The 12,162-nt window shown below is 40.7% G+C and overlaps 1 protein-coding gene across 7 annotated transcripts in view; it reads left to right on the top strand.

Moving 5' to 3' along the window:
* CELF2 (CUGBP Elav-like family member 2) overlaps positions 1–12,162 on the top strand; it is a 495,873-nt gene that overhangs the window by 82,021 nt on the left and 401,690 nt on the right. The gene's annotated exons all lie outside the window — the stretch shown is intronic.

Raw genomic sequence — 12,162 nt, forward strand, 5'->3', positions numbered from 1 at the left:
CTGTAACTAAATTGGATTTTACTGAGAGCTGGAGCTCTGTATTTCCCAGTGGCTGGCTTACGAAAGCAGAGCTTGTTTGTGCCAGCCACCATCAGAAGCAGATTGGGTGATTGGGAAGGTGACCAGTGACTTCTCTCACCCCCATTCTGAGTTTGATCATTGCCCTTAGTTAACACTGCTGTACTTGCAAATGGTGAAAGTCAAGTTCTTAGTGCATACAATGACACTGTCACTCAGATTTTCCTAAATTTTTTATTTCTTTATGGACTAAGTGAAGTTCCTATTCTTTAGTATGACTTTTAAGACTCTGCTCTGAACTTATCCTGTCGTTGGTGTGTTTTATATGTGCTACTTTTGGGCCTACCAGTAGCTCAACACACACACACACACACACACACACACACACACACACACATACACAAACACAGTACTTTGACCATCTCTTGGCTTCTTGCCATTTCTGGAACATAGCTTATATTTACATGACCACAGATGCTTATTCATACTGGTTTTCCTGAAACCTAAGCAAACCAGAGCCCAGAAGGAGTTTTGGCATCTTTGCGAAGGCTGTCCCAGTGAAAATCAGCCCTCTGAGCCTTTGCATGTGTGTGTAGTGCCAACAGGCATGATGTTGGGCCCTTTTTCTTTTATGTCAATGATCATCTGTGTGCAGGCCTGGATCTCTAGTTGTTGTAATCTTTGCCACTGGGACAGTATCTGGCATGGGGTAAACACCAAATAAGTGATTTTTAACATTAAATGATAAGTCTCTACAGATCCTATGTAGGTACCTGCTTCAGTTAAGGTATGTGGTTAAAGAAAAGGGTTTTCTAGGGGGTTAAAAAAATGAAGCAAAAAGCAAGCTATGAATGGTAAGTGGTGGTTCTTAAAGATTATATAAGAAAATCATAAACACAGTTCTGTTCTGAATCTAGAATCTTGTCTTTGAGTTGGCAAGAAGCAAGAAGACACAAAACTTGTAATGAACTGTATAATAAGCCTCATACAACTTCCTGAAATTGGCAGGAATAGTTACATAAAAGGTGTGAATTCAGCCAAATAAGTTTTTTCAAAAAAAATCACAAAATTTGTTCCAGAAGCCCCTGAAAAGAAAAATGGAAATTTTATATATTGTTTTCCTATTGGTGATGTAACTAACACAAACTTAGTGACTTAAAACAACCGCAAATTTAACATCTTACAGTTCCAGAGGTCAGGATTCCTTCAGCAGTTTCTAGGGCAAAATCCATGTTCTTGCTTTTCCAGCTTCTAGAGGCTACTTCTACTCCTTGGCTCATGGCTCCTTCCTCCTTCATTAAAGTCAGCAGTGTAGCACCTTCGCATCTCTCTTTTTCTCTGATTTTTTGATTCTATTATTGTATCTCTTTGCTTCTCTTTCCCTTGTGAAGATACTTACAATGACATGGGGCCCAACTGGTTGATTCATAAGATCCTTGACTATTACATCTGCAAAGTCCTTTTTACCATGTAAAGTAACATATTCATGAGTTCCAGGAATTAGGATGGTGGGTATCTTTCAGGACCATTCTTCTGTCTATAGCATCCAAGAACTCAGCTTTCCCCCGTATTCTAATGATCTGGTTAGATGACCTCTTGTGTTTTTAAATCCATGTTTTATTCAAGGTCGTTTTCCTTCCTTCCTCCCTCCCTCCCTTCCTTCCTTCCTTCTTCTTCCATCATCCCCCTCCCTCTTCCTTATTTTTAAAAAAATTTTTTTAGTTGTCTATGGACCTTTATTTATACTTATATGTGGTGCTGATAATCAAACCCACAGCCTCACACATGCTAGGCAAGCGCTCTACCCCTGAGCTACAACTCCAGCCCTCTTCCCTCTTTCTGTAGGTCATTGAGTCTCTATTGCATGCCCAACCCTAATTTATCGCAGGTTAGTGGTACCAAGAGAAGTCACTTGACCATCTATCTCCTCTTTGTTCCCTCAAGACACATCTTTTGGTTTAAGACTCATTCAGCAGCCTTTCAGGACGTAATATAATGCATAAGCCTTTCATAAACAAGTTGGAGCATCATTACTTTAGAACATTTATTGATCATTTAAACTTCCAGAATGTGAGCAAAGTACTGCCACAGATAATGCCCTCTCCGATACTTTCTGCTTTTGACAGAGAGGACGGCTGCAAAGAAGAATCTGACAAGCACTGGACATGGATGTGCATTTAAAAAGGCAATGAGTAATGCGCTGACAGTGTTTTTAAGATGTTTGTGGTCTGCCATGCGAGGGACTGTCACAGGAATTGCATTTTTAGACAGGGTGGGATTGGGAGGGGGATTTTTGTCTGAATGTCCCTGCTTCCTGACTTTGCAGTTGAGAATGGAGGCCTTGGAAGCCTCTCTTAAGCTTTACACTCCCTGTCGCCAGTTCTAAAATAACCAGGGACTGGCAGAAGCCTAGAGCTATTTCTTCCCAGATTTGTAGCTTTGTTTTTTTTTTTTTTTTTTTTTTTTTTTTTTCTAAACTCCACTTGTGGAATGCTCTAATGCCAGTCCAACTTGCAAAGCCATCTGATACGAGCACATCATCCCATAAGCATTTCTGACAGCCAGTGTCACTATGCATCTTTTTTATCACCCTCCTTTTTACAAGGTATCACAGATAGCACACGAAGTTCAACTGTGATTAATAGGACTCTTTCACCATTGACTTCACTGGGCTCCAGCCTCCTAGGAAAATGTGGCTGCTGATAAATCTCATGTGATAAGAGCTGTGTTCTGTAAGCACTTTGGGCAGGCGTTCTGGCGCATATTATTATGACAGGGTAGGAGTTTGCAAAGTTCAATTGAATCGACTAGGCCTCTTGTCCAATTGATTTTGCTTCTGTAGAGCAAGATTAACAAATACTGATAGGACTAAAACCCAAGTGCACAGGATGAAGATGCTCTGTTTGGCTGCTCATATTTATACACATATATATATTTTTTATTTTTAATAAACATATCCAGAATATTATATACACCTTGAAAAGATTATTCCAGGTGTTCCTTTATTTTCTTTCCTAGAATTTAGTAATCAAAGCTTCTGGTGGGATACTAAATTGAAAATTTTAAATCATCCTTACAGGGAAGAAGGGAATAGAGGTGTTCTGGGTCACCTTTTGATGTCATAGTTGTGCATATGGGGAAAGGTTTAGCTCGTCAAGTTGGATATGTGCATAAGACTTATGAATTAAATCAGTAAATGATTTTGGGTTGCTAACTTTCTAAATGACAAGAGATTTAAATAGTGGAAAAACACCTGGGGTTTGATTGGATCATGAAGATCTTAGACATTGCTTCAAGGCATGACTTGCCTCCTGGAAACATTTTGAAGGAAATTTAATTGTGCGCTCCGGGTATTAAGGGGCATGGAGCAGACTTTCCTGCGAATTGAATTCTTTGGGGGGAAGAGTTAGAGAAACAGTCTCCTCTGGCACCATAAATAGAAGCATAGCTAAAAATTATCATTTGATGATAGAGCTGTATGCAGTTGTAAGGACCAGTTAGATCAATGGAGTCAGAACTTTAGAAAAGTAAGAAGGAGGGAGTAGAGGCTTTTATTTTACATAAGAGAATCTTTGTGTGTAAAGAAAAAGACAAAGCTCGCCTTGTCCCATGTCCTTTGCCAACTCTTATCTGTGTCCCATGAAGCTGCTAGACAATCTGCATCCCCCAAACTTGGGGAAATTATTTTGTCTCTGGTTCTTGAAGACAAATGAGCTCTTCCTTCTGCCTGAAACATTTCTGGTGGCCCTTTAAGACCCAGCACAATAAGTTGTCACCAAAATTAACAGGTAACTCTTTTCTGAAGCCCTCTACCACATTGTACACCTTTCTTTTAGTATCAGTTTATTGTTATTTATCTCCAGAATGATCTTTCTCTACAGTGGGTGGTGAGTTCCTTGGAGAGGGTACCATGTTACTTGCATCTTTATATTCCTACCCTGTCTTGCGCAAACAAGTCACAGCCCCTAAGAAAGTGCTTATTAAATACTTGAATAAATTGTGCTCAGACAAGAGACACCAGCCAGTCAAGGGGACAGCCCATCACCCTCCTTTACATGTCTAAACTAGTCAAAGAATGTAAAATTCTTAATGTAAAAACCCTCTCTAATGAAGAAAACTGAGAAAGGTTGGGAAACTTTAAATCCTCTAATATAAAATGATCATGTGGGTAGATCCAACGGAGAAGAAACTAAGCCTCGGGGATTTTCACTCTGAAATCCATGGATTTGCTTTCTTCTTGTTTTCACCTCTTCCCAGTAATTCCATGAGATGGAGGCATTTTACAGGGGTTAATCTACAAGTAATGAAGTTTCAAAGAAATCATATACTGTACTCTACTTATGGGGCTCTGGGATTTTCCTTTTCTTGGAAGCATGGTACAAAAGTGATAAATAAACTGATGTTTGTCACTGCAGGTGAAACCCTTTTCCCCCTTACCCAAGCAAGAGCGTATTATCGTGAGTAGTTTCTTCATTAAAATCAGAGGTTTTGTGCACAGTGTCAGAACTGGAAGCTGATAATCAAAAGCATGAAAACTCCAAGTGATAAATTTTGTTTTCAGAAGACCTCCGGTGATCTCTGACCCATGTCAGTCTGTCCTCTGATTTCTAATAAAAAATAATGGACATATATCCAGACCTACCCTGAAATTGGGCCCTGATACTAAAGACTGGGTTCTGCCACCTCTGATCATGCATCTGATGATCAAGAAAACATATAGTCAACTTTCCCCTCATGGAACAGAATGGTACACCAAAGTGACACAATTTAAACTCTGGTTATGATTCTAAGGAAAGTAAGCAGCTTACCCAGAAGGAATACTTTTCTTTCTTGGAGAGTGTATAGTCTTTTCTGAGCATGATAAATGTCAGGCAACTACAGACAGGAGAGTCATCCTACACAAATGTTGGTCAATTTTAAATTAATCTTCTAGACTTCTAATGTGTGGAGATTGCTGAGATGTAAAGAATGGGTCAAACTCATGAGGGGCTTTCCCAAAACTCCTACTGATAGAAATGTCATATGGATGTTATTATTTTTGATGATTCTTCTCTCCCCAGTTCAAAGTCAGAATAAAATGGTCAAAGATTGAGAATAATTATATACCAATTTTCACAAAGATCCAAACGGACAATTGTCCAAATCTCAGGAAATCAGTGGTGTTTCCATACAACTTTATCTCTAGGCACAGACGGCTCAAGGTGGCTTGTCCATAGCACAGATAGTGAAGCATGCAGAAATGACCACAGATTTGGAGTTTGCAGTCACGGGAGTACATATTCCTCTGTCACTTACCAGCCATACCCTCTAAGTCAACTTATGAGACAGGTAGAACTTCCTAGCGTGTCACAGAAAGAATGCTCTGGTAGCTAAAAAGCATAGTATACAATTCAGCAGTTTGTTATTCTAGCTAATTATTTATAATTTGACTGAATTTTTTCACATGATCTGAATAATATGAACACAGTTCTTTGCATACTATTTTTCCAATTTGTTAAAAAAAAAAAAAAGAAAAAAATACCTACTTTGAAACACTATGCCCTCTCTACCTTGGAAGGCGAGATGTTTACCAAGAGAGGTAAACTCTGGTTTTGTTTTGGTCACTCCTCAAACTGGTGTGCAAGTTGGTAATTTATTTCCACAACAGAGAAGAAAAAGGAAAGTGATGGAAGAGAAAGGCATACTGGGAAGCATAAAATTCACTGTTATTTTTTCTCTTTTACTTAGTTATTTCCAAAATATTAGGCATATTTGTTTTATGTAAGAGCAAATGCAAATAAGTTTTGGATTACTCATATTGCTTTACCTGTACATTAGCGAAAAGCTGGGACTAGAGTGTTGTCACCCTCTCGGATACGAATTCTTAGCCACAGAGGGTTACCCTGGAACAAGCAATACTTAAACCCTGTATTCAAATTCCACGGGAGAACTGCTGTTACTTCCTCTAAAACGTGTTCAAAAGAGAAGCTCTTAGCATTGGACATGAGAAAATCTAAACTCTTTCCTCAATACTAATTTAAATAGGCACATTTTACTGAACCTTTTCTATGTACCAGATGCAGTGCTAGGTACGTACTCAGAGTAGGTCATGTAATTTCATCCTGACAACAACCCAAGAGGCATGTATTATATTCCCATTTTTTAGATGGACAAACAGCATCTCAGGTAGTTGACATAAAGGGGACAGAGCTGGACTTCAACCTAGATCCGATTTCAGTCCTCAATTCATTCCACGCCTCAATGGTACTGCTTCAGTGTTTGTTAGCTAGATGTGCAGGCTGGATTTACAGAGCAACAGGCCTTGGGGTCAAACCACCTCTGGCTTTGAGTCTCAATTCTGTCACTTATTACCGCTGTGGTCTTGGAAGATCTGTTAATCACTGTGACTTCATCTGTACAGTGTCATTAATATTGGACCATCCATCCTCAGGATCCGTGGGAGGACAGATGCCACAAAGAATACTGTGTGCTAGACCAACATAAGGTCTTCTGCCTGTCACCTCTTGGGTGGTATTGTTTGTAAGCCTTACTCTTAAAAATCTGTTTGTCTTAAAGGTTCTGTATTAAGACATGGACATTTATCAAGGAGCACTGGCAATGTTAGGTGGTAAAACCTCTGTCTAATTCAAGTCAAATATATAGAAACTCTTAATGTCTACATGGGTTTTTATTGTTTTTGTTGTTTAGTTTTGTTTTTTGGTATCAAGGATCGAACCTGTTTTAGTCAGCTTTTTCACTGCTGTGACTAAAAGGACCCAACCAGCACAATATTAGAGGAGGAAAAGTTTATTTGAGGCCTCATGGTTTCAGAGATCTTAGTTCATAGAAGGCTGGCTCCATTCCTTGGGGCTCAAAGTGAGGCTGAACATTATGGTGGAAGAGTTGGCAGAGGGAGGCAGCTCTCAACAATCAAGAAGCAGAGAGAGAGAGTGGCACTCCACTCTTGAGATACAAAATATATACTCCATAGAGCTCCTCCACCACCCCGCAATGAACCACTTCCTCCAACCACACCCCACCTTCCTCCAGTTACCACTCAGTTAATCCCTATCAGGGGATTCATTCACTGATTGGATAAAGGCTCTCACAACCCAATCATTTCTCCTCTGAACCTTCTCGCATTGTCTCACACATGAGCTTTTGGGGGACACCATATCTAAACCATAACAGAACCTAGGGGCGCTCAACCACTGAGTCACATCCCCAACCCTTTTTTGTACTTGATTTAGAGACAGGGTCTCACTGAGTTGCTTAGGGCCTCGCTAAGTTGCTGAGTCTGGCTTTGAACTCATAATCCTCCTGCCTCAGCCTTTTAAGCCACTGGGATTACAGGCATGCGCCACCTCACCCAGCTTCCACATTGTTTTTTGTTGTTTTCTTAAACTCCTCTAGTTTTGAGAGCAAGACACAATTCATGAAAGGGCATAGATTTTCTAAACCTCCACACACCTTCTAGAAGATTTTTATGGTCACGATTAGAGACTAGTTGAGCAGGAACCTTTCCTAGGAACCACAGATGTCAAATTGCTTGTCCAGGGTCACTTGAGGTTTGGGGCTCAACCCTGTGGCATTTCTCTCTCTCCACCACACACCCATATCTCTGTCAGCATCTCAACATCTCCTTGGCCTGCATTGGGCAACACTGATCCTCAGAGTGGAAACTCAAATCCCCCTACCCACAAGGGAAGCACCTTCTTGTGTTCCTATGGCGTGTGCCTATCCACGTGAAACACTTCACTTTTAAGAGTTTCAAACAGAAAGGCTAAAAATAACAATCGGAGTGTCCCATTACCCAAACATTCTCAGTAATGATTTTTTAAATTATTGTTATTTTCCTCATAGGATGATAACGAAATAAGTTCCCATTGTAACTTGAACTATCTGGGACACAGTGAATTTGGACAAGTAGCAGTTCCTCAGTTCTGCCATCGGGCTCTGCATGTTGCTCCAGTTCACGGGGGTGTGGCCATATCACCCCTACATTTTGTAGAGATTTCATGAAGAAGGGCACCGGATATTAATATAGAAAGTAAAAAGCACCTAAAAGTTATTTTTGATGTTATGTGTGTTAAGGGCGTTTAGGTCTTTTATTTTATACTTTTGGGTAGAAGTAACAGTACTGGAAAGAAAAAGAGAGAAAGTACCAAAGAGAAAAATGTCAATATCATTTTTTTGTCACCTTGCTTTGCTTATGACTGTGTTCTCTTCTTCATTGTGTACTCTCTGACACTGGTTCCTTTCGGGCATCCCGGGTAGCATTAGAACAGAACATTCTAACATTTTGCTTTGAAGGGAGGATTAGAATTAACTGCCCTTTAAATACAGCAACAAATTAATCCAGCCCAAATCCCAATGAGAGAGGTCAGTAAAATTCTTCTTATTTCACAGATGCAGGGCATTTCACACAGAGACACAAGAGAGGGTAAATTACTTGCTCAAGGCCACACAGCAAGTTACTGAGCGGCTTGGAAGCAATTACACATAGAGAGAGATCTTAATTATTTGAGCCCTGAGATTATAGAAGTGTCATGATATCTGAGGCACCCAGCAGTCACTCCACGGTCCCAGGGGTAGCCGTGTCAACTGCCATGAGGTCGGGAGTCAGGACGTGGAGCACAATGAGAGATTGATAAGGAGCCTGAGCCGCTGCCGAGTTCTTATTCCGGACTGCAAAAGCTACCACCCTGGCCTTGGTCTACTGCCCAGGGCTCCCTGAGCAAAAGTGGGTGCTCCTTGTGGCTTCTACGATCAGGGAGAATTCTAGGATCAGAGTGACTGTGTTCACGTAACAGTTATCAACGTGAGTCAGAACCCAAAAGATGATTTTAACAAGAAATGTTTTGAACCTGACTCTTGTAGGTAAAGAAAGTCCAAGTGACAGATTTTTCATTTGGGGCCAAAAAGAATTTGAGGTAATCTCAGAAGTTTACCACTTTAGGCCAGAGGCCAAATCTTGCAGTGCAAAGAAAAGACATAATGGGAGCTTTAAAAAGGATTATAAAGAGACAAATAGAATAAAATTGGGGTCTGAGGATGAGAGTTGGTAACATGTTACTGGATTTCCAGAGATGAATCATCTGACTGGTTCAATAGCTCCAACATGATGGTTTTAATGTAATGTCTGAAATTGCTAAGCTTTGATATTGTAAGTAGCCTGACCACATAGTGAGATTCTAAGAGTAACTTGATTTTTCTAGTATTGTTCTAAAGTGGATCTTCTTTATCAAAGGCACAGATACATGGGGGAGTTTGGGAGATAATGTGAAAATTCCTCCAGCACAGAGACTCCTCAAGTTCCAGTTTATATCACCAACTTTCAATCATACCAATAGGTCTGCTTCATAGGCAGTTGATGGAAAAGCTTTCTGAACATAGGATATGTATGATTAACTAGAAAGTGTAATCTATTGTGATCAACTATAAAATGCACCACCTGAAAAAAATAATTTGCTTTGGAGACAGGCAGTCTGTCAGACATCAGGTCTCAAATGGCAACCAGCCAATTTATGAATTTACTCTGTACTGTGAGCCCTCCTGTCAACCTCAGATGATGGATCCACTGGAAATCTAGTACGGTTTCATACCCTGTTTATAAACTGGAAAATGTCCATTTAGAAAACTCAAAACTGTTTTTTCTTCCCCTAGAATGTCTCCTACATTGCTCACTCCCATACTGCCCAGGCAAGACTGTGAAATAGAAATAGTAATAAGAGCCAGTGCTGTTGGAGAATCAAATATGCTAATTACCAGATACTTCGCACGGTCCTGAGGGGAGTCACATGACATCCTTACAAGAGTGCTGATATTTCCACATACTTTAGAGGAGACACAGAAGTGCCAAGGGGAGGGCTCCGCCTAAGGCCACACAGCTGACAGGTGACAGAACCGAGATGTGAACCCTGGCAGGCAGAGCTCAAGCCACATCATCACAGTATCTACTGACATTCTTCATGAACTTAACCCTACAAAGACATTTTCTCTAGAAAGAGGTATTAGTCATCTTGATGTGAATCTGACAGTGTTACCCACCCTAACACTTTAATCTTACCTGTAATTATGAAATTGAACACTTATTTTCCAGTTCAAGAACATTTAGGTGAATAAGATGGGCTAACAGAGACAGGATTTACCCTCATTTACCTTCCTGATAAAACAGGGGGAAAGAAAGACAAAATACCTTAAATATAATATTAAAACATTTAAATAAATTAAATATATTTTGGAAAAAAATAGTTTGTAAGGCACTGGTTCCCAGACAATGATCCTTCAAAGATGAGAAACAAATGAACTGAGCTATATATTGCTCCAACTTTCTGTCTTTTTAAACAATGTTTTTTATTTGACACATGATGTCTATGGGGTACAGTACAATAATTTGATACATTGGCTTACTGTCTTGAGAGCGTCCGGGTCATGGCTCAGGGTATGGGAGGGTGGGGGAAGAAGAAGGATATGGTGGACTCACTGAATTGAAGAGACAAAAGTGAAAATCCAAGAACATGGTGGCCAGAATTCCAAGGAGAGTACTGGAAAGCTGAGGTATCAAGTAGAAACTGCAGGATGGGCAGAAAGTCCCTCTTGAATACTCAGTACTGGTCAGTGCATACATGGAAAGAAACTACTGGAAGCTGGGGAGAGATCCATCTGAAAAGACTAGAGGTAACTGTGACTGGTACCTGTTCCCATCAGTCTGACAAGATTCATAGGACAACAGGTATAGTTCATAGAGAGGTCTTGCCTCAATAATGGGGGGTAGTAAGCATGACCCAAATACATGCTGCCTGCAAGAAATGTGCTGCCAATACAAAATTATAAATAGGTTAGACAGCAAAAGGATGAAAAGGGAGGCACCATGTGCCCTGGGTGGAATGGTATCTGCAAACTATTCATGTCCACCCCGAATCTCAGCATGTGACCTTATTTGGAAGTAGGATCTTGGGAAATATAATTAGTGAAGATGAGGACATAATGGATTGGGGCAGATCCTAAATCCAATATGACTGGTGTTCTTATGAGAAAAGAAGACACAGAGACACAAGTACCCACAGAGAAGGGCTTGTCAACAGAGACAGAAACAGAGACTGGTGAGATGCTGCTGCAGCCCAGGAATGCTAGAAATCACTGGCAAGCACCAGAAGGTGAAAAGTGGCAACAGTCCCTTCTCTACTATCTTCAGACAGAGCAGGGCCCTGCCAACACTTTGATCTCAGATCTGTGGCTTCCAGAGTTGTGAGAGAATAAATGTCTGTTGTTTTAAGTAATTAATTATAGCAGTCCTGGGAGACTAATAGATTTTGGTACTGTAGTGCTGTTGTAAAACTATCTATGTGAAAGTGGACTGAGAATCAGTGAGGGTTAGAGGCTGGAAGAATTTTGAGTCACCTGATAGGAAAAGGCTAGATTGCCTTGAAGAGATTTTTGGTAGAAATATGGGCACCAAGAATGATTCTAGTGAGGGATCGGGGGAAGGGAAGACCAGGAAATAAAAAGCTCCTAACTTGGAGCATGTCATCAAGAAAGAATGTTGGTGGAAAGAGAAACACTTCAGGTGAGGAAAGAGGCACAATAAGAAGGGAACTATTAAGCTAAAGAGAACCAGCACTTGATGTGAAAAATCCTCAACCTTTCCAGAGAGTGTGCTCTGGGCGAGAGCCAAGGGTGTAGCTGGACATACCTTTGCTGAAGAGAATTAGGCATACGGGGACAACCATCTCAGCAGAAGCCAGGAATAGGAATGGGTAATACAGGAAGTATCTGTGGCAAATCCTCCCGTGTAATGACATGGATCCCCTGAGACACACAGAAGATCCCCAAGATTTTTGAGAATATTCTGTCTGCAGAAATACTGACAGATTGTGCTGAGAGGAACAAAGACAAGATGAAATGAAAGAAGACTATCAGACTTCGAGGATTCCACAACCCGGAAACAGGCTGCCAGATCTACCCAAGTACAATCACACTCTATCCTTCAAGAAAAAAGAGAGAATGGCTTCAAAGTCTGAGCTGCCGAGGCCCAGGCCACAGAGCCCGGCCCAGAGGAGTGGGCCAATCTGGTCTCCACAGGCCAGAGTCAGGCCGTCTCGGGCTCCAGGGGCTCCAAAGGTGGATCCAGTTAAACAGAATGATTGTAAGACATAAGAAACT

This window comes from Sciurus vulgaris (genome assembly GCF_902686455.1).
Source record: "Sciurus vulgaris genome assembly, chromosome: 12".
NCBI lineage: Eukaryota > Metazoa > Chordata > Mammalia > Rodentia > Sciuridae > Sciurus > Sciurus vulgaris.